At 35.9% G+C, this 25,281-nt stretch overlaps 1 protein-coding gene across 1 annotated transcript in view; it reads left to right on the top strand.

Annotated features, from left to right (window-relative positions):
* LOC100974207 (eyes shut homolog) overlaps window positions 1-25,281 on the top strand; it is a 1,877,183-nt gene that overhangs the window by 1,015,224 nt on the left and 836,678 nt on the right. The gene's annotated exons all lie outside the window — the stretch shown is intronic.

The following is a 25,281-nucleotide window of genomic DNA, read 5'->3' as shown; positions in this document are numbered from 1 at the left end:
TTACCCCAACGTTTAAAAGGTTTTAGGTGTGTAATTTATGGCTGAAAATTCAGTAACATGAAAGAACAGGTCATTCTATTTGGTATATCATATATTCAATATGATATAATTTTGTCTACAAAATTTCTTAAAACCATGATAAAATTAATTACAAATTTAAATGTGGTATTCTCCTTGTACTTTTACAGGCTGATAGCTTGTGGTTTATCTGTTATAACTCACATACAATGCCTAATACATCATTTCTCACATATAAGGTTCTTGGTAAATGTAGCAGAGTTAAAACGTCTCTCAAACAATTCATCCCATAGCCACCTCTTGGAAATAATCAGGGCACAAATTCTTCATTATTAGTAAATAAAACATTAAATTTGGTCTTTTTAAACATAATCTTGCTGCTTTTCACTTTTCCCATTCTTCATTCCCATTGCAACTATTCTTTATTTTGACCTCACCTACATCTCCTAATCTCCTTCCAGTTTTTCTTGCCTTTCTAGTCATTTAGTCATTATAATAAATCTTTTGCAAGGCATTTGTTGACATTTTCCAATATGTTCATCCACTGTGTTGATCAGAGTCACATCAGCGAATAAACAATCTAACTGGGTATTTGGGGAGAGTTTAATATGGTAATTACTTATTAAAATATGGGTAGAGTTTAAGGAAAACTAAGGATCTTACAGTTCTCAAGAGACCAATAACAGCAAAACCAGCATTGGGCCTAAAGAGACAGAGGTAAGAGAAGGACCAGAACCTAAAATGGAAAGCTTCTAGGTTACAGAAGGTGTGGCCTTTGGAAGTAGGACACAGGTAATCCAATAAGAACAGACAGGGAGGAGACTAGAAAATACTAGACAACCCCTTTCCTGTTGTCTTCTAGTCTTCTGCAGGTGCTTCTTATTAACCAAAGCTGTTCAGTAGCTGGAGGCTAAAGTCAGTCCTTTGAATTGATCTCTAGTGTTTAGAGGGTAGAATAAACAAGGGTGGAAAGAAGATCGGGAAGAACAAATGTTGATGTATTAGAGTCCTACATTTGTCAATTTCCAGCTTGTATTTTGTCAAAATTCATAATAATGGCTTGTTCCACTAAAATTCTTATGGAATTCCTCACCTAGGCTCTTAATTCTTCTAGGCAATCCTAGTTAATTTTGAATTGGCTTCCTAAAATTTTCATCACAGTGATTATTTGAATTTTTTTCTGATCTTTCTTAGCATAAATATGATAACCATCTTATTTGTTGAGCAAATTAACTTATTTCTAACTTCTCAACTGACAAATACCATCTAGTCTAATTAATCATCTTTCCAGACTCCATCTTAAAATTATCTGGCAATGAAGGAAAGGAAAATAGAAAAACTTGGTGATGCAATTGTTCCAGAGCCTTGTGTTTAAAAGCTTATTCCTTATCCATGAAATTACTTTTACACCTTGTCAAAAATCAATCAATGGTATACATGCGGGTCAACTTCTGGAGTCTTTGTTTTTTCAATTAATCCATATGTCTTTCTTTTACCCAATTCCAAACTGTCTTGGTTACTATAGTATTTTCTTCTTTTAAAATTGTTTTACACAATTTAGATGCAGATGTTGCCATAGTAGTCATTGTTTGGTATCCATGAAAGATTGGGTTCCAGGAACGTGCAGATACCTAAAATGGTAGCCAGCACCAGGTTAAACAACTAAGCATTACATAAATATGATTTCTGTGTTGTTCACTCTTGTACATCTAACATCTAACACTAAGTGGCATTAAAATAGCTGCTTAATAGTGGTTGTATAAAGTCACTAAAACATATTACTGGAAATGATCTTTATAAAAACTCTGGTCTAATCTCTTCATGTAGAGAAATGATATAGTAGGCCATAGTCTAATGTTCTACAATGCAAAAATCTTGAAAGATTGAACCATTATATATACCTGTTTCTTACACATAATGGTTTCCGTGACACTGCCAAAATATAGAACAAATGTGTAACTGATGAAGGGAGATGTCTGCTTCCAAAGTAGACCACTGAGTGCTATCATTTCCACCATATGTGGTATTTCCATAATAGAAAAGTAGCTAAGGTAGCAAGCCTATAATTTTAGAGTCCCTTGCTGCTGGTGAATTTCCCACTTTGTATTGGACCACTAGAAAAAAAAATGACACTCTGAGCAACGTCTTGCGATTAACAAAGTGAGGCATCGTGGAGCCACCTCTATCAACATGATTCTTTGAGTTTTGTGTACTTTTTGAAGTGCATGATTGCTAGCCCTGTAGTACGGTGACAGCTCTATTAAATTGAATCAAAGTCCTTTTCTCTGACGTCTTTGAAACTGGATGACTTTGTGTGATTTAATTTAACATACAAAGGAAATAAAATGTAAGAGAAAAAGGGAACATATTCTAGCAATTTGTCATTCTTTTCCTACAGCAATATAACTCTATTTTTTCTACTAGTTATTTGGGAAGGATATAAGAAAGAGCAATCAGAGCTTCATGAACCGAATATTCTCAAATAGCAATGGATAGGAAAAATAGAGTGTTTGAGTTATGTTTATTCCATTTTTAGTTGTTAAATTCTAAATTTAAAAATGTACACTGCAGATAAAATTCTAGTAAATGACAAAGGGGCATTTCCTCCAAGAATAAAAAGGATAAGTCAAGGTAAGATGTTTAATAACGTAATTTACTGCATCATTAAACAAAAAGACTTTAACACTCGATAGTTTATTAAATGTGTTCATTTTATCTCTTGTTTTTTCTTTCTGAAAAGATTTACATCTTCAAATCTTTTTGGCATCTATTAATATTTCCTAATCATACCAATATAGAAATAGCTCACAACAATATTCAGTGTCTTAATGCTGAAACAGAAGAGATAGTTTCGTTAAACTCATTAACAGTTCAAAATGCCTTATGTATACAGGTACACGTATTTCTTACACATAATTTAGAAAATATGGAAAAAATGCATTAAGTGTCTTAGTCTATTTGTACTGCTATTACAAAATATCACAGAATGGGTATTTATTTCTCAGTTTTGGAGACTGGTAAGTTCTAGATCAAGGTGCCAGCAAGTTCAATGAGTGTCTGTTTCCTCATTCTTCACCAGAATGAGGTGTCCTCATGTGGAAGAAATGCCAAAAGGGCTGAACTCACCCCATCAAGCACTGTTATCAGACACTAATTACATCCAGAAGAGAGAATACTTCATGGTCTAAACACCTCCTAACGACCCTACTTTTTAATACTGCAGCACTGGTGATTGAGCTTCAACATGAATTTTAGAGTAGACACAAATATCCAAATCATAGCATTAAGCAACAAAAAATTCAAACTACTGCTTATTAAAACCATACAGAACAATTTAAAAGGTAAAATTTACTAACCATAAAAGTATATAAATGGACATGTGATATCTTAATTTGAGCACTCAGAAATGTAGGCTGTTAATGTTACATACAATATTTGAAAAGTATAAAGAAATTCCAAACAAGGCCAAATAAGATAATACTTAGAACTTATATTATTTGAAAGTGCAAAAGTATAACCAAGAAAGTGTTGAATAGAAAGGGCAATAAGAGAATGTGTATGTTTTTGTAACACATAAAAACTGTAGTTAAAATGTTATATTGCTCCAGACAATGCTGATAAAAGGAAATAGAATAGAAAGTCTAGATATACATGCTATATATAAAACTACATCCAAGGGGTGATTGTGAGTCCATAGAGAAAGATTATTTACTGAATTCTGTTGATGCATTGTTTTATTTTGAAAACTCGTTCTCTACGTTTCAGGCCAAAATAAATTGTATTAGGAATAACCACATAGAATTGCAAAACGAAACATTAAATGATCTGAATAAAAGTTTCAATATTTATTTTAGATACAGTGGGTATGTGTGCAGGTTCGTTACATGGTGTATTGTGTGATGCTGAGGTTTAAGGTACAGATCCCGTCATCCAAGTAGTGAGCATAGTATCCAATAGGTAGGTATTTCAACCCCTACCTGCTCCCTCCCCAACTTCTACTAGTCCTAAGTGTCTGCTGGTCCTATGTTTATGTCCATAGGTACTCACTGTTTAGCTCCTACTTACACATGAGAACATCTAGTATTTGGTTTCCTATTCCTGTGTTAATTCACTTAGGATAATGGCCTCAATCTGTATCCCTATTGCTGCCAAGGACATGATTTTGTTCTTTTTATGGCTGTGTAGTATTCAATGATGTATACGCACCACCTTTTATACAGTCCATCATTGACTGGCACCTGGGTTGGTTCCGTGTCTTTGCTGTTATGAATAGTGCAGTAATGAACATGCAAATGTATGTGTCTTTTTAGTAAAACTATTTTATTTTGAGTATATATCCAGTAACGATATTGCTGGGTCAAATAATAGTATTTATTTAATCTCAAAATTGAAAATTTTTAACTGTGAAAGCAAAATTAGAAAATTATAAATTAAATGTTGATAGTGAGTACATTTTATAGTACATTAACTAAAAGTAATACCTTTCTAAGCCAAAAAATGATCTTAAGCATTGTTAAAGAAAATATATGCAGCCATGTTTTACCTTACAAGACAGACATATGATTATTAAGTGTTCTTTTAAATTGATGGCAAAATGATGACCACTAGAACAGTAAAACAATTTGCAAATAAAAACTATATGCAGTAAAATATATTCAAAAATTATTAAGAGCAACTCAGAGTATCAAATTCAAAATGTGACACAAATTTTAACCACCTATTTGTTAGTCTTTTTTTTTCCAGTTGTAATGGTCTGAATTAGGAAAGTCACAGTGGAGGCACTCTATTGGTGGGAGAGTAAGTTGGCACCATCTTTCTGGAGGATTATTTGTTAATAAAAATTTTAAAAGCATTAAAATATAATTTCAATTTTAGAAAATTATTACTGATATATTAGAAATTATATTAAAATTTTAAAAATTGGAAAACAACTATTATCATAATATGATGGCTTTATTAAATACTGACATGGAAAATTGCTTCTCTCTTCCTGTAGGAAAAAATGTAAAACCATGTATACAACCTATTCTAAATACATGTATACATGCACACCACACATATGCAACCTAATTCTTCCAGAACCTTAATATTGTTTTTAATATTTACTTTTATTTTCTACATGCTTTACACATTACTACATACTTTTTATCAGAACAAAATATGTTTTTGCAAATATGTGTTTTATTGAGATATTAAGAATATTTCAAAAAGCATATTTGATCATTTTATTCATGTTAGATTAAAATAAACTATTTACAAGAATTTTGAGAAATATATTAATGTAGAAAATTATTGTAAGTCATAGCATTATAATAGTTGACAGGAAATCAATTGAAAAAAGTATAATATATATCTTGCATGGAACACAGAGATATATTTTATGTCCAAACATGCCATCTACATATTTTTAATGAAATTATTATGTTTATGTTAAAATCATTAATCACATTTCTACAGTATTCTTTACGTTTTAGTGAAATTAGAAGAAAAATTGAGTGGAATTAATCACATTTTTTTTTTTTTGAGGCAGAATCTCATTCTTGTTGCCCAGGCTGGAGTGCGATGGTGCAATCTCGACTCACTGCAACCTCTGCCTCCCAGGTTCAAGCGATTCTCCTGCCTCAGCCTCCTGAGTAGCTGGGATAACAGGCATCTGTCACCACGCCTGGCTAATTTTGTGTTTTTAGTAGAGATGGGGTTTCTCCATGTTGGTCAAGCTGGTCTTGAACTCCTAACCTCAGGTGATAAGCCCACCTTGGCCTCCCAAAGTGTTGGGATAACAGGCGTGAGCTACTGTGCCTGGCCTAATCACATCATTTTATTCAATATTCAAGTGTTCATTGATGGTCTACTTTGTGACAGGCACCAGTCACCACTATGATTGTTTGTTTGTTTGCCTGCTTGCTTATTTGGGCCCTGAAGTGTTCAAATATGAGCTTTATTAACTCTTTAACACAATAACATCTTTTTTCTTTTCTACGTATTTTGAATCATATGTTTATATCCTAGGGTTTTTTTGAATAATGTTTACATCCCAGGGTTTTCAAACTCCTCATGCCTATATTTACATTTTATAAACCAGCAAATAAGGAAAAAGTTTTCCTTCTGATTAAAACTATTAAACACCAAAGAAGATGTCCAACCTACAAGTAAAATGTAGACACTTCCAACCATACCTCTCCAAGTTACTTTACTACATTAAAAGTCACTCAGAACCCTTTTCCTGTGGCCAAGGAAGTATTTGCATGGAAGACAGAACCTTTTGTAACAATATATAATGTCACTTTTGTTCTAACTTACTTAAAATATATACAATTAACCTCATTTGGAACTAACCCAGCAATGAATGCTGCTGGTGTTCCTACAGGGCCAACTGTATCTGCTGAAACCCAACACACAGAAGCAATAAGATCAGAAGTAAAATCCTGGCATTTTCTTTCCTGTACATCTGCTAGCACCTTCCTAACAAGTGAAAGCCCCGTGCTTTTGTGTTATGCTAGTTTGTAGTATTCCAGATCATTCATTATTTGCATTTCATTCCCACTAGTCACTGCATGGAATAGTGTTATTGACATTCTATAGAGAATACAGTAGAGTGATTGTGATAGTTTAATAATACAAACTTTTTTGTGCATTCTACAGTTCTTTGGTTTTGAAATACTTTCATTTTCATTGCTGAATACCCATCTCAGTGGTACATGACCTTGGAAAAATAGCAAGCAAAAAAAAAAGACCAAGGATTGGCAAACTATAGCCTGCAGGCCAAATCTGACCCATTCCTTGTTTTTGGAAAGACAATTTTACTGGAACACAGCTATAACTATACCAATTCATGTACATCAGCAGTCCCCAAAATTTCTGGCACCAGGGACCAGTTTCGTGGAAGACAGTTTTTCCACGGGGGGCTAGGGGTTGGTTTTGGGATGAAACTGCTCTACTTCAGATCACCAGGCATTAGTTAGGTTCTCATCAGAAGCATGCAACGTAGATCCCTCACATGTGCAGTTCACAACGGGGTTCACCTCCAATGAGAATCTAATGTGGTTGTTGATCTGATAGGAGGCTCACCTCCTGCTATGCGGCCCAGTTCCTAACAGGCCACAGACAGGTACCAATCCATGGCCCAGGGGTTGGAGACCACTGGTTTACATATTATCTATGACTAATTTCGTACAATGACAACAAAGTTGAATAGTTGTGACAGAGGTTGTGTCACACATAGCAAGCCCAGAATACTTACTATGTTCTTCTTTACAGGAAAACTTGCCAGCATCTGATACAATGATATAGGTAAATTTTGACAATTCTCAGTTTGGTTTATTTTACTTTTCTGGCCAAGTTTTTAGTATCAGCCATAAATGGACTCAGAAAGGTTCAGATTTCAGACCTACTTAATCCTATTGTTCTATCTCAAGTCACAATGTCCCTGTCTTCTCTACCACTCTGATGGTGCCCTAAGATAAAGACATAGACAGTGGTAGACACCCAATATCTGCCCTTCGTGAAGCCCTCAGATCTGTCCAGTGTTGGCTTCAGGGGTGTGTGACCTCAGAAGGACTTCACTCTTGGTGGAGCCACAGTATGAAATAGCTCAGTGAGACTCTAGTACAACGTAAGGGCATTATACAAGCCACTGGCTTCAGTGTTTCCACTGTTGTGGTAAGAATAACATGCACGTATGAACCATGAAATATGAATTATGTAATTCTGATGTTTAATTGTTAAATTATATTTGTCATTAAAGCTGGCATTACGCAACATAAAGATAAATGGTAGTATTTATGCCAATATTTGAAAATTTTTCTTACATAGAATGACATTAAACAGCAAATAAAATACCATAAAATGATTAGATAAAGACCATAAAACAAAGGAAAAACTTTATATCTAATTACCTGTAACAGTACATTTTCTCTACTTTTTTGAACAAATGGTTCTGATTTTCATTTTCAACTCAGCCCAGAACATTTTGTATGTAGCTCGGTCCATGGTGCCACTATTTTGTAATTTCCTTCCCTATTCTATCACCCCAGTTTTATGCACAGACTCCTCTTCACATGCTGACCACTTAAATGTTAGAATCCTCCAACATTTGCTCTTAGATGTTTCCCATCACTCTCTTTCTCTCTTCCTCCTCTCTTTCCACTCATCTTTAATCCTTTAGTCAATTCTTATTCCCTTATTCCACAATTTGTCTTTGCACTTTCACTCATAGCTTCAAATATCTGCAGAGATATATACTTTCTTATTTTGTACTATTTATTGTGTTTCACCTGTAAGTCTGTCAATACTTTAAACTTGATATAAAATTGTAATCTTCCCAATACCAAAAATCTTCATCTCTCTGCCTACCCATATTTCCTTTTCCCTGATTCATCTCTCATATGAAATTTACAACCATCTGGATTTCTAAACTTCAGGGTAAACTTTATCAAAAATACTATGAATTATATTTAGGAATTCTCTCATTCAGCTTTTTATGTCTGTTTATTACAACTCCAGTTTTGGCTCTTATGATCTCTCTTGAACTAATGCAGTTCTCTCTGAATGGACAATTTCTAGTCTCTAGTCTTTCTATTCCGCCTTCCATATTATTTTCAGAGGTTTAAAAATAATATACACATAAACATATTATTTTCTTTCCTCTATTTTAAAATTTACAAGAGTTATTCTTTTTTATGAGAAAAGGTTTAAAATCCTAAGCATTCCAACTAGTATATTCAACCTTGATTGCATCATCTAAAGTCATTCTCTACCACTCATTTCTAACCTGTTTTATGATTCACCATTCCTCAGTCCTGTCATACAGTTGCACAACTCTGCACTTTAGTGCTCATAGTCCCTTCTCATGAATGCCCTTTATTGCCCAGTCTATCAGAATTCCTGTCCTAAGGCCCAATTCAAATGCCACTGCCTATTGGAAGACTTCTGTGAAAAAAACCTTGAAGATTTAATTTTTCCCTTTATCCTTGCTCCTATAGAATATTGTGCATAACTCAATGTCACCTTGACTTTGGTCATTTGTTGTTTCTGTTAGCTTCCCTCAGCAGTATTTGGGCTTTTTCAGGAGGAGTTATATGTTAATAGACATAATACTTTATCCAAAGCTTTGCTGTAAGAATGGAGATCCCAGAAAGGCTGTATGTCATCTATCTTAAAAATTGTCACAAAGATTTATCAAGTTAATATAGGTTAAGAAGGCTTAGCTATGAAAGCTTCTATGAACAGAGCAACATAAGCTATAAAAATGTCGAAGTCTAGGAATGGAAAACACCCTGAGACTTAAAAAAATAAATAAATATAATATGACTGGTTCCTAAGGAAGAAGTTGGGTGGCTCAATATACAGTAATCCCAATAAATTATCAACTTAATGATGGCTAAGAGTGACTTTGAACAGGTCAATGATTTGATACCACAAGACTCCAGGCAGCTAGTGAGAGATGTAAAGGTAAGAGATCATGGCTTATTTCAAAGTAACCGGCCAGTATAGTGCTTGATTCCAGATGTCCAGAAAGCAGGATTCGTGTAGGAAAGAGCTATCTGTTCTTGAGCAAAGATTCAGTACAGCAGAATTTCAGGACTTAATATCAGTTCTACACTGAGAATATGAATGAGAATGGGCATTTTCATGTTCTAAGCAGAGGACCTAAGCCAATAACCCTGTCTGTGACCTGGTCCAGTGATAATAAGGCTTGTGGAGGACATTTATAAGGAGGAAATGGTTGGACCAAGAAACAACACAGATACTCAGTGGGCATCTTTAGAAATCATTGAAATGAGGACAAAAATTCCTGGTTTCAAGGATAATTATAATAGTAACTGGCATTTATTTAATACCTGCTTCATACATGAGAATGATCTGGGGTTGAAGATTTGGTCTCTATACAACTTTCCAGATGATATAAAGGCAAAGACTATCTTGGCTCAGGTTCCAGTGAGTTGGCATTGGAATTTGAGTGTGTGAAATCCAGATATCATGGAGTTTTCCTTCCAATATATTGTTCAAGGAAGGAAGTGAAGTTCTGCTTATCATTTTTGTCCTTCAGGCCTTCAGTGACTTTCCTGCTAGGGCAGATCTTAGCTGGGTCTTCTAGTGAAGAGCATCTCTCACTCCAGGTATTGAGAAAGGCCAGGGCAGAATTGATTAAAGCAAGGGAGCAGGGATCAAAACAGGAATAAAGACCTGAGACACATTCTTTGGCCCATGGGTAGGACCAACATACCTAATTCTGCTAATGAGGAGAAGAACTTGCTTCTCCACAGACTTTTAAAATTCTGTTTACTAATGTCAGTCACTTGTACATAGAAAATTAATGAAAAGATATTTCTGTTGCCTCCCAAATCTATTTATACTTGAAGCATGTGGTGCAGTACAACAAGTTGTCACTTTAATAGGCATCAATCAGCAATATTTTGAAATGGTATTTAATGTCAGTAATTAAGATATTACTTAAACCCCTCAACAGTGTTATCGCCTAAGTGTAATAGTGATTATCATAAAATATTTCTTCCATAATAACCGTGTTTCACTAGCAGCATATTTTATTGTGAATACACCATGTCCTGGACTCCATAGTTAGTGATACATTGCTAAACAAGAAAACAAGAAAACAAGACAGAAATTTTATGCCCTCTGGAGCTTAACTTCTAGTGGAGAGAGACAGATAATAAACACTAAGCATAAAACACACACACACACACCACACACACACACACACACACAGAGAAAGAGAGAGAGAAAGAGAATGTGATAAAAGAAAAAGTAGAAGTAGAACAAGTGTGGGGTGTCACAAGTTCTGGGTTGAAGAGTGAGTGACAACACTGTTACATTCTACCATCAGGATTGATCTCTTTGATGAAGACAACTTGAAGAGGATGAGAGCTAGCTGTGTAGCTGTAGGGGAGAAGAAAAGCCCACAGAGCAAAAAGCCAGTACTGTGTTAATGTAGGCATGTATTAACATTTTCTAGGATCATCAGGGGCAACAGTGTGGATGAGCAGGCAAGCAAGGTAGAGACTTGTGGAGGATGAAGTCACATATATAATGGGGGAGAGGAGATTCTGATAATTTTAGGCAATTTTAAGACCTTGTTTTGTATTCTGAGTGGAAATAAAGACTTATTCCAGGGGTTTAAGCAGAGAAGTGAAATTATCTGAGTGACCACTCTGGCTATACTATGGAGAACAGATCGGTGTGTGTGAGGTTTGGGCAGGAATACACAAAGGGAGAATAGTTAAGAGGCTAATGCCCTAATCCAGGCTAGAAATGGCCGTGGCTCAGTCTAGTCTGTCAGCATGAAAGCTTCAGAAATGGTCAGATTCTGGATATGTTTTGAAGGTTGAGTCAATGTAATTTTCTGATGCATTGGATTATTTTTATTTTGATAATCAATTTTGTGAAGCAGAGAGAAGCATCTTAAGCCACCCTCTAAGGACAAATAAAGGAAAATAATGCAAACCAATTTTTAGACACGCTACAAGTAGGCTTATCAGAAATTTTTATCAGCTATAAAACTGTCTCTAACAACAGCTCTATTATAATGCGAAACTCTGATAAGTTTATAATGACATTCCTTATTACAACCCTGAGGCACAGAAAGAACCTCTGATTTCTGCATCTGCCAAGAGTTGATAAGTCATGTTGATTCTAAAATATATGTTTAGTGTTGTGCATCTATACTCATTCTTGGAAATTGATTTGTATCTTCACGTTGAATTGAGGAACTCTACTTAACTATAATATTTAATAACATAAGCTATGAATGCCCTGATCATAGTGATTTTTAACTGAAATACTCTATGCATATGTCTGTGTGTGTGTGTGTGAGTGTGTGTGTGCAGGGTGCATTTTTATGTAACAAAGTCAAAATGGAGTGGAAAGACTTAAATATAATTTGAACAATTGAGAGAGAGAGCAGAGGTAATGATTAGAAAATACAGAACTATAAAATAAAATATTTAAAGAGGATGGTGGATGTTGAAGACATGACATTTGATTATATTTACTCTAAGTCTTTTAATTGTGACACCAATTCTGGAATAGTGAATATATTTTGATGAACAATGTAACATATTAGTCTTCTAGGTCTGCCATAATAAAATACCAGAAACGGATTGTCTCAAAACAGCAGAGATTTATTGTCTCACAATTCTGGAGTCTAGCTGTACTAAAGCAAAGTATCAGCAGGGTCATGCTTCCTCAGAAACCTGCAGGGGAGAATCCCTCCATGCTCCCTCCTCGCTTCCTTGGTGGTGGTCAAGCTTTGATGTTTCTTGACTTGTAGCTGCATCACTCCAGTGTCTGCCTCCCGTTACATGTATTCTCCCCGTGTGTCTTCACATCATCTTTTTAGAAGAACACCAGTCATAATGGATTCAGTCTCAATCTCACCTTAACTAATTACATCTCTAATAACTCTATTTATAAATAACATCACATTCTGAGTTATTGGAGGTTGAGACTTTAACATGTCACTGGGGGAATATAATCCAATCCATTTTAAAAAGCTACAATACTAAATTAGCTTTCTTAGAGATTATTGTTTCCTCCTAATGGCAAATTAAGCACAAGGCTGATACATCATGAAAAACAATTCCTTATATTCTTCATAATTTAGTAATTTTCTTAAATAAGAAACTATTTTTAAATAAAATTATTTTGTTTGAAAGCTTAAAAGAAATACAAGATTTTTGTGATTCAGACAAAAATTTAACGAATAAATATACATAGCACCATAGATGTGTTGATATTCTTCAGTCTTCTAAAGACCTTTCCCCATAAATATCTAAGTGGGAACAAGTGAACAAAGACACTCTCAACATGTTCGTTTGGTATTTTTCCCCCTCTGGCCCTGGACAGATGTTATTTTTAAAATTTTAAGTATATTAACCTGTCTTAATCTCAATTTTCTCATCTGAAGAATACTTAGGACTTTTAAAGTCACTTCACTTCTTTAATGTTCTAAAAACCTGGGGTTGGGCATATATTCATTACAAATGAGTCTCATTCTCCAAAAAGATGGATTGTGGAAGTTACTTCCAAAGAACAAGTAGGAAACGCACTGATCGCCAAGTCACAATGTTGCTTACATGATTTTGGCGAACTCTCACTGTTCTCAGATCACTTATTACAGGTTTTTCACTGGCTAGTCAAGGATGATGTAAATGCTACCACACTAAAGCAAATGTTAGCTCAAAGTCCTTATGCATTTTCCAAAATTTTTAAAGGCCTTCAGTTGTTCAATTTCAGTGCCTGGTAATATGACAGAAGCTTGGAAGGTGAATAAATCCCAGAATTTCCATTCTATAACTTACTAGCTCTTTGTCTTTAGAAAAGTTCTATGACATAGCCTCAGTTTGCTCATCTATAATATAGGGCTACCACTAATTTTGTGCAGTCATTTTGAGGATTATATGAATTTATCTATATAAATTGCTGTCACAGTGCCACCTAAATGTTAGCCTGTCCCCAAATTTTCAGTTTTTAAATTTAATTCCATATACTCTCTTTAGTTTATAAACTACTGTCACAACTCATTTACTACCTGTCTAGAAGTACTTGAAACCTAAACTTGGTGCTTGTCCTGAATTTTATTACTATGTACCATACCTTTGACTTCTTCACTTACTGCTGACTAATTTACCATATTCTGACATTTGATTTCTAAACATTGTCACATTCTTGCCTCTGTTGTAGTTCTGTGTACCTGACCATACTTTAGCCAGGGGCTTCCAATGCTTCTCTAGATCTTATTAATTGCTATTTATACATTTTAATGTTTCACTAGCTCGCTGATGCTCTGAGGCAGCTCTTACCACCTTCCCTGGACTCCTTGCTTCTGCCATGAAGCTGTCTCTTCCTTCCTAAGAGCCTTACTCCTCATCCTGCTTTAACAACTTGAGGTTATGCAATATCTAACCCCTCCTTTCTATGTTTTCAATTCTAAGAAACTTCAAGTGTGGAAACCACATTAACTTTTGTATTCCAATAATGTCTTATTTTTTTAATAACATGCTCTTTATTTTCCCTTTTCTTTGAAAATTTCATGTTTTACTTTCTAAAAAGGATTTTAATCCTGAAGAAACAAGACATGAAATTTCAATCCATATTTTCATGTGGATAAAATTCTGTATATAACTTGGAAACATCAGATGATAAGAATAACTCTTTTGATTTAAGATTATGACTAGGTGCTATACTTTTCTGTTTGATTTTCAATCACACTCTTATTCTGGGTGAAGTTTCCCTAAGTAGTTTACCATTTTGGTTGGACATTGGATGCATTTTTATCTTCTCTATGTGCTTTCTCTCTTCTTTTGATACTAGTGCCTCTATCACTCTCTAAACAGCCTGACCAGCTTTCTGTAATAGAAGGAAATAAAGTTGTATTTTATCATTTTGACAGCTGAAATCAATAAAGCAAAATTGTGTTCTTTTACATCATTTAATATTTATACCTGAAGGCATATAAGTATCATTGTGTATACTTGAAAAACACTTTGTTTTTAAAACCAACAGGGGCTGTAAATGAAATTACATATTTTTCATCAACTGGCTGAAGAAATGTACTTATTTTATTAACCCCACAGGAATTATGCCCCCAATTTTATGTTTGGTTGAACTTTAAAAACATAAGACATGAATATATCAGTTTTTGTTTATTTTTGTTTTAACTGTGAGCATTTTATTAGAACTGGTACTTCTCCCTCAAGGTTTATCTTTGTTTCCAGCTGAATCCCATTAATTTAGTCAAGGTAGCTTTGGAGCAAATCTTCTTACCCTGAGACTCTATGATTCATGCATTCCATGCTTATCAATATTACATGGGGAAGTGGTTGGTTCTTTTATTCAACCACAGCTTAACTGAAAATCTTTTTTTAACTAATTGATTTTTTTTAATAGTTTAAGTTCTAGGTTACAGGTGCAGAACGTACAGTTTTATTACATAGGTATACACGCGCCATGGTGGTTCGCTACAACCATCAACCTGTCATCTACATTAGGTATTTCTCCTAATGCTATCTCTCCCCTTGCCCCCACCCACCAACAGGCCCTGGTGTGTGATGTTCCTCTCCCTGTGTCCCTGTGTTCCCATTGTTCAACTCCCACTTATGAGTGAGAACATGTGGTGTTTGATTTTCCGTTCCTGTGTTAGTTTGCTGAGAATGATGGTTTCCAGCTTCATCCATGCCCCTGCAAAGGACATGAACTCATCCTTTTTTATGGCTGCATAGTATTCCGTGGTATATATGTGCCACATTTTCTTTGTCCAGTCTATCATTGATGGGCATTTGGGTTGGTTTCAAGTCTTTGCTATTGTGAATAGTCCTGCAATAAACATACATGTGTATGTGTCTTCATAGTAGAATTATTTATAATCCTTTGAGTATATAACCAGTAATGGGATTGCTGGGTCAAATGGTATTTCTGGTTCTAGATCCTTGCGGAATTGCCACACTGTCTTCCACAATGATTGAACTAATTCACACTCCCACCAGCAGTGTAAAAGCATTCCTGTTTCTCAACAACTTCGCCAGCATCTGTTGTTTCCTGACTTTTTAATGATCACCATTCTAACTGGCGTGAGATGGTATCTCATTGTGGTTTTGATTTGCATTCCTCTAATGACCACTGATGATGAGCTTTTTTTTTCATTTGTTTGTTGCCTGCATAAATGTCTTCTTTTGAGAAGTGTCTGCTCATATCCTTTGCCCACTTTTGACGGGGTTGTTTTTTTCTTGTAAATTTGTTTAAGTTTCTTGTAGACTCTGAATTTTAGCCTTTTGTCAGATGGATTGAATGCAAAACTTTTCTCCCATTCTGTAGGTTGCCTGTTCACTCTGATGATAGTTGCTTTTGCTGTGCCAAAGCTCTTTAGTTTAATTAGATCCCATTTGCAAATTTTGGCTTTTGTTGTCATTGTTTTTGGTGTTTTAGTCATGAAGTCTTTGCCCATACCTATGTGCTGAATGGTATTGATTGCCTAGGTTTTCTTCTAGGGTTTTTATGGCTTTAGGGCTTAAATTTAAGTCTTTAATCCATTTGGAGTAAATTTTTGTATAAGGTGTAAGGAAAGGATCCAGTTTCAGCTTTCTGCATATGGCTAGACAGTTTTCCCAATACCATTTATTAAATAGGGAATCCTTTCCCCATTGCTTGTTTTTGTCAGGTTTGTGGAAGATCAGATGGTTGTAGATGTGTGGTGTTATTGCTGAGGCCTCTATTCTATTCCATTGGTCTGTATGTCTGTTTTGGTGCCAGTCCCATGCTGTTTTGGTAACGGTAACCTTGTAGCATAGTTTGAAGTCAGGTAGCGTGATGCCTCCAGCTTTGTTCATTTTTCTTAGGATTGTCTTGGCTATACAGGTTCTATTTTGGTTCCATATGAAATTTAAAGTAGTTTTTTTTTCTAATTTTGTAAAGAAAGTCCACAGTAGCTTTACGGGGACAGCATTGAATCTATAAATTACTTTGGGCAGTATGGCCATTTTCACAATATTTATTCTTCCTATCTATGAGCATGGAATGTTTTTCCATTTGTTTACATCCTCTCTTATTTCCTTGAGCAATGGTTTGTACTTCTCCTTGAAGAGGTCCTTCACATCCCTTGTAAGTTGGATTCCTAGGTATTTTATTATCTTTGTAGCAATTATGAATGGGAGTTCACTCATGATTTGGCTCTCTGTTTGTCTGTTATTGGGGTATAGGAAGGCTTGTGATTTTTGCACATTGATTTTGTATCCTGAGTATTTGCCAAAGTTGCTTATCAGCTTAAGGAGATTTTGGGCTGAGACGATGGTGTTTTCTAAATATACAATCATGTCATCTGCAAACAGAGAATTTGACTTTCTCTCTTCCTATTTGAATGCCCTTTATTTCTTTCTCTTGCCTGATTGCCCTGGCCGGAACTTGGTGAGAGAGACCATCTTTGTCTTTTACTGGTTTTCAAAGGGAATGCATCCAGCTTTTGCCCATTCACTATGATATTGGCTGTGGGTTTGTCATAAATAGCTCTTATTATTTTGAGATACGTTCCATCAATACCTAGTTTATTGAGAGTTTTTACTATGAAGTGGTGTTGAATTTTATTGTAGGTCTTTTCTTCATCTATTTAAATAATCATGTGGTTTTCGTCATTGGTTCTGTTTATGTGATGGATTATGTTTTTTGATTTGCATATGTTGAACCAGCCTTGCATCCCAGGGATGAAGCCGACTTGGTGGATAAGCTTTTTGATGTGCTGCTGGATTCAGTTTGCCAGTATTTTCTTGAGGATTTTTGCATTGATGTTCATCAGGGATATTGGCCTGAAATGTTGTTGTTGTTGTTGTGTCTCTGCCAAATTTTGGTATCAGGATGATGCTGGCCTCGTAATATGAGTTAGGGAGGAGTCCCTCTTTTTCTATTGTTTGCAATGGTTTCAGAAAGAATGGCACTAACTCCTCTTTGAACCTCTGGTAGAATTTAGCTCTGAATTGATCTGATCCTGGGCATTTTTTGGTTGGTAGGCTATTAATTACTGCCTCAATTTCAGAACTTGTTATTGGTCTATTCAGGGATTTGACTTCTTCCTGATTTAGTCTTGGGAGGGTGTATGTGTCCTGGAATTTATCCCTTTCTTCTAGATTTTATAGTTTATTTGCATAGAGACGTTTATAGCATTCTCTGATGGTAGTTTGTATTTCTGTGGGATCAGTGGTGATATCCCCTTTACTATTTTTTATTGTGTCTATTTGATTCTTTTCTCTTTTCTTCTTTATTAGTCTGGCTAGTTATCTATCTATTTTGTTAATATTGAAAAAAAACAGCTCCTGGATTCATTGATTTTTTGAAAGGTTTTTCGTGTCTCAAATTCCTTCAGTTCTGCGCTGATCTTAGTTATTTCTTGTCTTCTGCTGGTTTTTGAATTTGTTTGCTCTTACTTTCTAGTTCTTTTAATTGTGATGTTAGGGTATTGATTTTAGATCTTTTCTGCTTCCTCCTGTGGCCATTTAGTGCTATAAATTTCCCTCTAAACACTAAGGAGTGTCCCAGAGATGCTGGTACATTGTGTCTTTGTTCTCATTGGTTTCAAATAACTTCTTTATTTCTGCCTTAATTTTGTTATTTAACCAGTGTGTCATTCAGGAGCAATTTGTTCAGTTTCCATGTAGTTGTGTGGTTTTGAGTGAGTTTCTTAATCCTGAGTTCTAATTTGATTGCACTGTGGTCTGAGAGACTGTTTGTTGTGATATTCGTTGTTTTCCATTTGCTGAGGAGTGTTTCACTTCTAATTATGTGGTCAATTTTAGAATAAGTGTGATGTGGGAGTGAGAAGAATGTATATTCTGTTGATCTGGGGTGGAGAGTTCTGTAGATGTCTATTAGGTCTGCTTGGTCCAGAGCTGAGTTCAAGTCATGAATATCCTTGTTAATTTTCTGCCTTGTTGATCTAATATTGCCATTGGGGTGTTAAAATCTCCCACCATTATTGTATGGGAGTCTAAGTCTCTTTGTAGGTCTCTAAGAACTTTCTTTATGGATCTGGTGCTCCTGTATTGGGTGTATACATATATTTAGCATAGTTAGCTCTTCTAGTTTCATTGATCCCTTTAGCATGGCATAATGCCCTTATTTGTCTTTTTTGATCTTTGTTGGTTTAAAGCCTATTTTATCAGAGATTAGGATTGTAATCCCTGCTTTTTTTTGCTTTCCATTTGCTTGGTAAATATTTCTCCATCTCTTTATTTTGAGCCTATACACGTGAGACAGTTCTCCTGAATACCGCACACCCATGGGTCTTCACTCTTTATCTAATTTTCCAGTCTGTGTCTTTTAATTGAGGCATTTAGCCCATTTACATTTAAGGTTAATATTGTTATGTGTGAATTTGATTCTGTCATTATGATGCTAGCTGGTTATTTTGCCTGTTAGTTGATGCAGTTTCTTCATAGTGTCAATGGTTTTTACAATTTGGTATGTTTTTGCAGTGGCTGGTAACGGTTGTTCCTTTCTATATTTAGTGCTTCCTTCAGGAGCTCTGGTAAGGGAGGCCTGGGGGTGACAAAATCTCTCAGCATTTGCTTGTCTGTAAAGGATTTTATTTCTCCTTCACTTGTGAAGCTTAGTTTGGCTGGATATGAAATTCTGGGTTGAAATTCTTTTCTTTAAGAATGTTGAATATTGGCCCCCACTCTCTTCTGGCTTGTAGGGTTTCTTCAGAGACATCCACTGTTAGTCTGATGGGCTTCCCTTATGGGGTAACCCAACCTTTCTCTCTGGCTGATCTTAACATTTTTTTCCTTCGTTTCATCCTTGGGAAATTTGAGGATTATTCTACTTGGGGTTACTCTTCTCAAGGAGTATCTTTGTGCTGTTCTCCGTATTTCCTGAATTTGAATGTTGGACTGTCTTGCCAGGGGAAGTTCTCCTGGATAATATCCTGAAGAGTGTTTTCCATTCTCTTGGTTCCATTCTCCCCCTCACTTTCAGGTACACCAGTTAAACGAAGTTTTGGTCTTTCCACATAGTTCCATATTTCTTGGAGGCTTTGTCTGTTCCTTTTCATTCTTTTTTTTTTGAAATGGAGTCTCACTCTGTCGCCCAGGCTGGAGTGCAGTGGCACGATCTCGGCTCACTGCAAGCTCCGCCTCCCGGTTCACGCAATTCTCCTGCCTCAGCCTCCCGAGTAGCTGGGACCACAGGTTCCCACCACCACGCCTGGCTAATTTCTTGTATTTTTAGTGGAGACGGGGTTTCACCGTGTTAGCCAGGATGGTCTCGATCTCCTGACCTCGTGACCCCCCCACCTCCGCCTCCCAAAGTGCTGGGATTACAGGCATGAGCCACCGCGCCCGGCTCCTTTTCATTCTTTTTTCTCTAATCTTGTCTTCATGCTTTATTTCATTAAGTTGTTCTTCAATCTGTGATATCCTTTCTTCCGCTTGATTGATTCAGCTATTGGTACTTGTGTATACTTCATGAAGTTCTTGTGCTGTGTTTTTCAGCTCCATTAGGTCATTTATGTTCCTCTCTAAACTGGTTATTCTAATTAGCAATCCCGCTTATCTTTTTTCAAGGTTCTTAGCTTCCTTTCATTGGGTTAGAATATGCTCCTTTAGCTCTGAAGAATTTGTTATTACCCACCTTCCGAAGGCTACTTCTGTCAGTTCATCTAAGTCATTCTCCGTCAGTTTTGTGACCTTCCTGGCAAGGAGTTGTGATCCTTTGGAGAACAGGAGTTCTGGTTTTTGGATTTTCAGCCTTTTTTTGCTGTTTTTTTTTTTTTTTTTTTTTCTTTTCCATCGTTGTGGATTTGTCTACCCTTAGTCTTTGATGCTGGTGACCTTTGGATGGGGTTTCCGTGTGGACGTCCTTTTTGTTGATGTTGATGCTATTCCTTTCTGTTTGTTAGTTTTCCTTCTCACATTCAGTCTCCTCTGCTGCATGTCTGCTGGAGTTTGCTGGAGGTCCACTCCAGACCCTCTTTGCCTAGGTATCACCAGCGGAGGCTGCAGAACAACGAAAATTGCTGCCTGTTCCTTCCTCTGGAAGCTTCGTACAAAGGGGCACCCGTCAGATGCCTGCTGGAGCTCTCTTGTATGAGGTGTCTGTCGACCCCTGCTGGGAGGTGTCTCCCAGTCAGGAGTCACTGGGGTCAGGGACCCACTTGAGGAGGCAGTCTGACCCTTAGCAGAGCTCAAGTGCTGTGCTGGGAGATCTGCTTCTCTCTTCAGAGTCAGCAGGCAGGAATATTTAAGTCTGCTGAAGCTGCCCACAGCTGCCCCTTCCCTTAGGTGCTCTGTCCCGGGGAATGGGAATTTTATCTGTAAGTCCCTGACTGGGGCTGCTGCCTTTCTTTCAGAGACGCGCTGCCCAGAGAGAGAAGCTGTATTTTAAACTATTATATTTGACTAGGGAAAAGTCTTGGCACTATGCTCACTGATTTTTCTCCTCCCTTTAGATGTTAATTTCTGGTCTGTTTTTCATGTTCATCTTCCTTCACTAGCTCTGTTTCCTAGGCCTTCTTCTCCATCATGGGTCTTACTTTCCTCTGCTCACATTTCTCAGCTATATGCTTTCCATTCTTACCAGTTTTCTGTTGGGTCTGTTCTTTTCTGGTGGTTTTTTCCAAACCCCATAGTTTCCTCACATAATTATGATGATCAGTGTTCAGTTGAAGACTTAAGGCTAATCCTCTGCAGATTTCTGGAGACCTCTGCAACTCACTTTTCTCTGGTACTGTACACAGAAAATTCTATTTATTTTGGCCTTCCTGAATTCTCAAATCTATCTTCTCTACTCATGGAGAATGCCATGTTCCATTTGTGTTCCCACAATCTGTGCAGAAGACCAGAGACTTTCTCCAGACAGTATGATGGGGTAATCAAAGAGTTCACTGTCATTTCTAGTCTGTTGTCCAAAACATAAAACCCTTGTTTTAGTTGTACTGGTCAGTTTTCTAGTTGTTTAGAGCAGAAGGTTAAATCTGGTCTCCATTATAACATTATGGCTGGAAAAGGAAGATAATTTATTTTTTATTGCTCTTAAGATACCGCTTTTGTAAATTACATTTTTATGCAAAATTCTTACCATATGTTATAATTTTCTTTATAATTCTTAACTAAATTCTAGTTTTTAGAAATAGTTTTCCAAATAAATCACTTGAGACTTCTTTCAGATATCACTCTTCAGACAGCTTTTTCTTCTACTTCCGTTTTTCTTAGGTGTAAGCATATTGTGCTACCAAGTGATTCCTTCATTCTTTCCAGTATTGCATTATGTTTATTTTCTTATTTAACTCTCCTTTCACTGGACAGTGAATTTCTTGCAAAAGGATACAATTCCTATATTTATTTGTGTGTGTGATATATAATACCATGCTTGACACCTAGAATGTCTTCAACAACTATTTGTTTAATACACATTAAGTCATCAAATAGATAAATTAATGGCAAGAAACCCATTCTTTTCAATATAGAGAATTAAATTTACACTTAGAGAGTGTCAGTTTAACAGATAGATGTTTATTATTGAATCATGTGTTGACTTTATAAAATGTATTATACTAAATTTTGTTTTGATGTATACTCTCACTCCGTATTGAGAGATGCTGACAAATACTGGTTTCTAAAATGCGTTATTGCATTTTTGGTAGGTATTTTTTTTTCTTTTAGTCCTAGCTTAAAAAAATAAGGGTTACACTGAAGTGTATTTTTAAAAATATCTTGAAAGATTAGAATTAAGGCCGGGTGGAGTGGCTCATGCCTGTAATCCCAGCACTTTGGGATGCTGAGGCAGGTGGATCACCTGAGGTCAGGAGTTCAAGACCAGCCTGGCCAACATGGTGAAACCCTGTCTCTATTAAAAACTCAAAACATTAGCTGGGCATGGTGGTGGACACCTGTAATCCCAGCTGCTTGGGAGGCTGAGGCAGGAGAATCATGTGAACCGTGGAGGTGGAGGTTGCAGTGAGCCAAAATCATGGCACTACATTCCAGCCTGGGCAATAGAGTGACACTCTGTCTTAAAAATATATATATATTAGAATCAAATTGGTGTTATCCTTAATCATGCACAGGATCAAATGCTTTGTAATTTCCCTACATGTTTTCTTTTAATACATGATTTTAATCTAGTATTAAATACTTCTCACCAACTTCAAGCCTTAGGTGGACTGGTGTAAAGCATAAAATATGTGTAAATAGCCAATTTAAATAATATATTCCATTGTTAAATATTAGATAAATGTGTAGTGCCTAGGACATATCCCCTGCACTGTTGTAGTAAGAAATGCAAATTAAGTGCCCATTCTTATCAATTCTGCATTTTATCCAGATTTGCTGAAGTAAACATTGCTTATTATTAACATCAATGATGATACTGATGATAATTTTGATGATGACAATAAGAGTAACTACCATTTATTTTGCAATTTTTACCAGCAGAGGCACTGTTTGTAAACTTTCTCAGAATCATGCACCTAGTCACTGTCAAATACAGGTTTTAAATACATGTCTGCTCCCAGGGTGTCAATTTTTCTTTCCTGTATACAAGAAAGAATACAGAGAGATAGTATACTTTGTTCCATTTGTTTGTCTACAGTTTATTAGTGAGATAAGGTAAACTAAACCACCATCTCATCAGAGAATAATTGTGCGTAAGTCTTCTTTCCTCCTTATATAGAATATCATAATGAAAAGCCACCTATAGCTTGAAAAGAGATACAAATTTTTGAAATAATATAGAAAGCCATGTATTTAGGATTTCTCTTACATTTGTGAAACCAGATTTCTTACACACACACAGTTATATATATATTGCACTAATTTGTACTTTGAATGCTTGGTTTTTGTTTTTTTTTATTTGTATGATTTCTTTTTCTTTTCTTCCCAACTTTATTGAGGTATAATTTTAAAGAATTGTATTGTATCTATTTAAGGTATATAATGTTATGTTTTGATATACATATACAATAAAATGATTACCACAATTAAGCAAATTAATATATCCATCACTGTATATAGTTACCTTTTATATGCATATTTGTGGTAACAACATGTAAGTTATATACTCTTAGCAAATTTCAAGTATACAATACAGTATTATCAACTATAACCATCATGCCACGTATTAGATCTTTTGAACTTATTTAATCTACACAACTCAAACTTTATATCATTTGATCAACATCTTCCCATTTTCCCCTACCTCCCAGCTTGTGGCAACCACCATTCTATTTTCTGTTTCTATGAGTTCAATTTTTTTATACTATACATGTAAGTGAAATCATATGGTTTTGTCTGTGTCTATTATTCCACTTTGTATAATGTCCTCCAAGTTAATCCATGTTGTCAAAATGGCAGTATTTTCTCTTTTTAAAAAAACTAATATTCCATTATGTACCACATTTTCTTCATTCATCTATAAATTGATATTACCACCTCACATCGTATAAAAATCAACTCAAAATGAATTTAAGACTTAAATGTGAGATCTGAAACTGTGAAACTACTAAGAAATAAACAGAAAAAAAACACTTCTGACTTTGGTCTGGATAGTGATATTTCTCAGATATGGCATCAAAAAACACAAGCAACAAAAGCAAAAATAGATGAGATTGCATGAAATGAAACTGAAAATAGACAAATGGGATTACATAAAACTAAAACGTTTCTGCACAGAAAAGGAAGGCTTCAATAAAGAGACAATCTAGGGAATGGGAGAAAATAACTGCAAACCACACATCTGATAAGAAGATAACATCCAAAATACATAAGAAAGTCAAATAAATCAACAGAAAAAAAATTTACGCAAAGGATCTGAATACACATTTCTCAAAAGAAGACACACAAATGGCAACAGGTGTATAAAAAATGTTCAACATACTAAAATCAGGTAGTATACATCAAAACCAAAGTAAGGTATCACCACACACCTGTTTGAGTGGTTATTAAAACGACAATCTGTCATCTACATTAGGTATTTCTCCTAATGCTATCCCTCCCCTAGCCCCTGACCCCCACCCCAACCTACAGGCCCCAGTGTGTGATGTTTCCCTCCCTGTGTCCATGTGTTCTCATTTTTCAGTTCCCACTTATGAGTGAGAACATGCGGTGTTTGGTTTTCTGTTCCTGTGTCAGTTTGCTGAGGATGGTTTCCAGCACATGTATACCTATGTAACAAACCTGTACATTCCGCACATATATTCCAGACTAAAGTATGATTTTAAAAAGGCTGGGCATGGTGGCTCACGCCTGTAATCCCAGCACTTTGGGTGGCGGAGGTGGACGGATCACGAGGTCAAGAGATGGAGACCATCCTGGCTAACATGGTGAAACCCCTTCTCTATTAAAAATAATAATAAAAAAATAGCTGGGAGTGGTGGTGTGCACCTGTAGTCCAAACTACTTGGGAGGCTGAGGCAGGAGAATTGCTTGAACCCGGGAGGCAGAGGTTGCAGTGAGCCGAGATCCACGCCATTGCACTCCAACCTGGCGACAGAGGGAAACTCCGTCTCAAAAACAAAACAAAACAAAACAAAACAAAAGGACAAAAGATACGTGTTGATGAGGATATGGAGAAAAGGAAACCCTTGCACACTGTTGGTAGAAATGTAAATTGGTACAGCCATTATGACCAACAGTATGGAGGTTCCTCAGAAACTTCAAAACAGCATTACTATGTAATCCAGCAATCCCACTCGTGGGTATATGTCCAAAAGAAATGAAATCAGTGTGTTAAACAGCTATTTACCCATGCTCATTGCAACATTATTCACAA

Source organism: Pan paniscus, chromosome 5, assembly GCF_029289425.2.
Source record: "Pan paniscus chromosome 5, NHGRI_mPanPan1-v2.0_pri, whole genome shotgun sequence".
Classification (NCBI taxonomy): Eukaryota; Metazoa; Chordata; class Mammalia; order Primates; family Hominidae; genus Pan; species Pan paniscus.
This window is presented reverse-complemented; position numbering and strand designations above follow the sequence as displayed.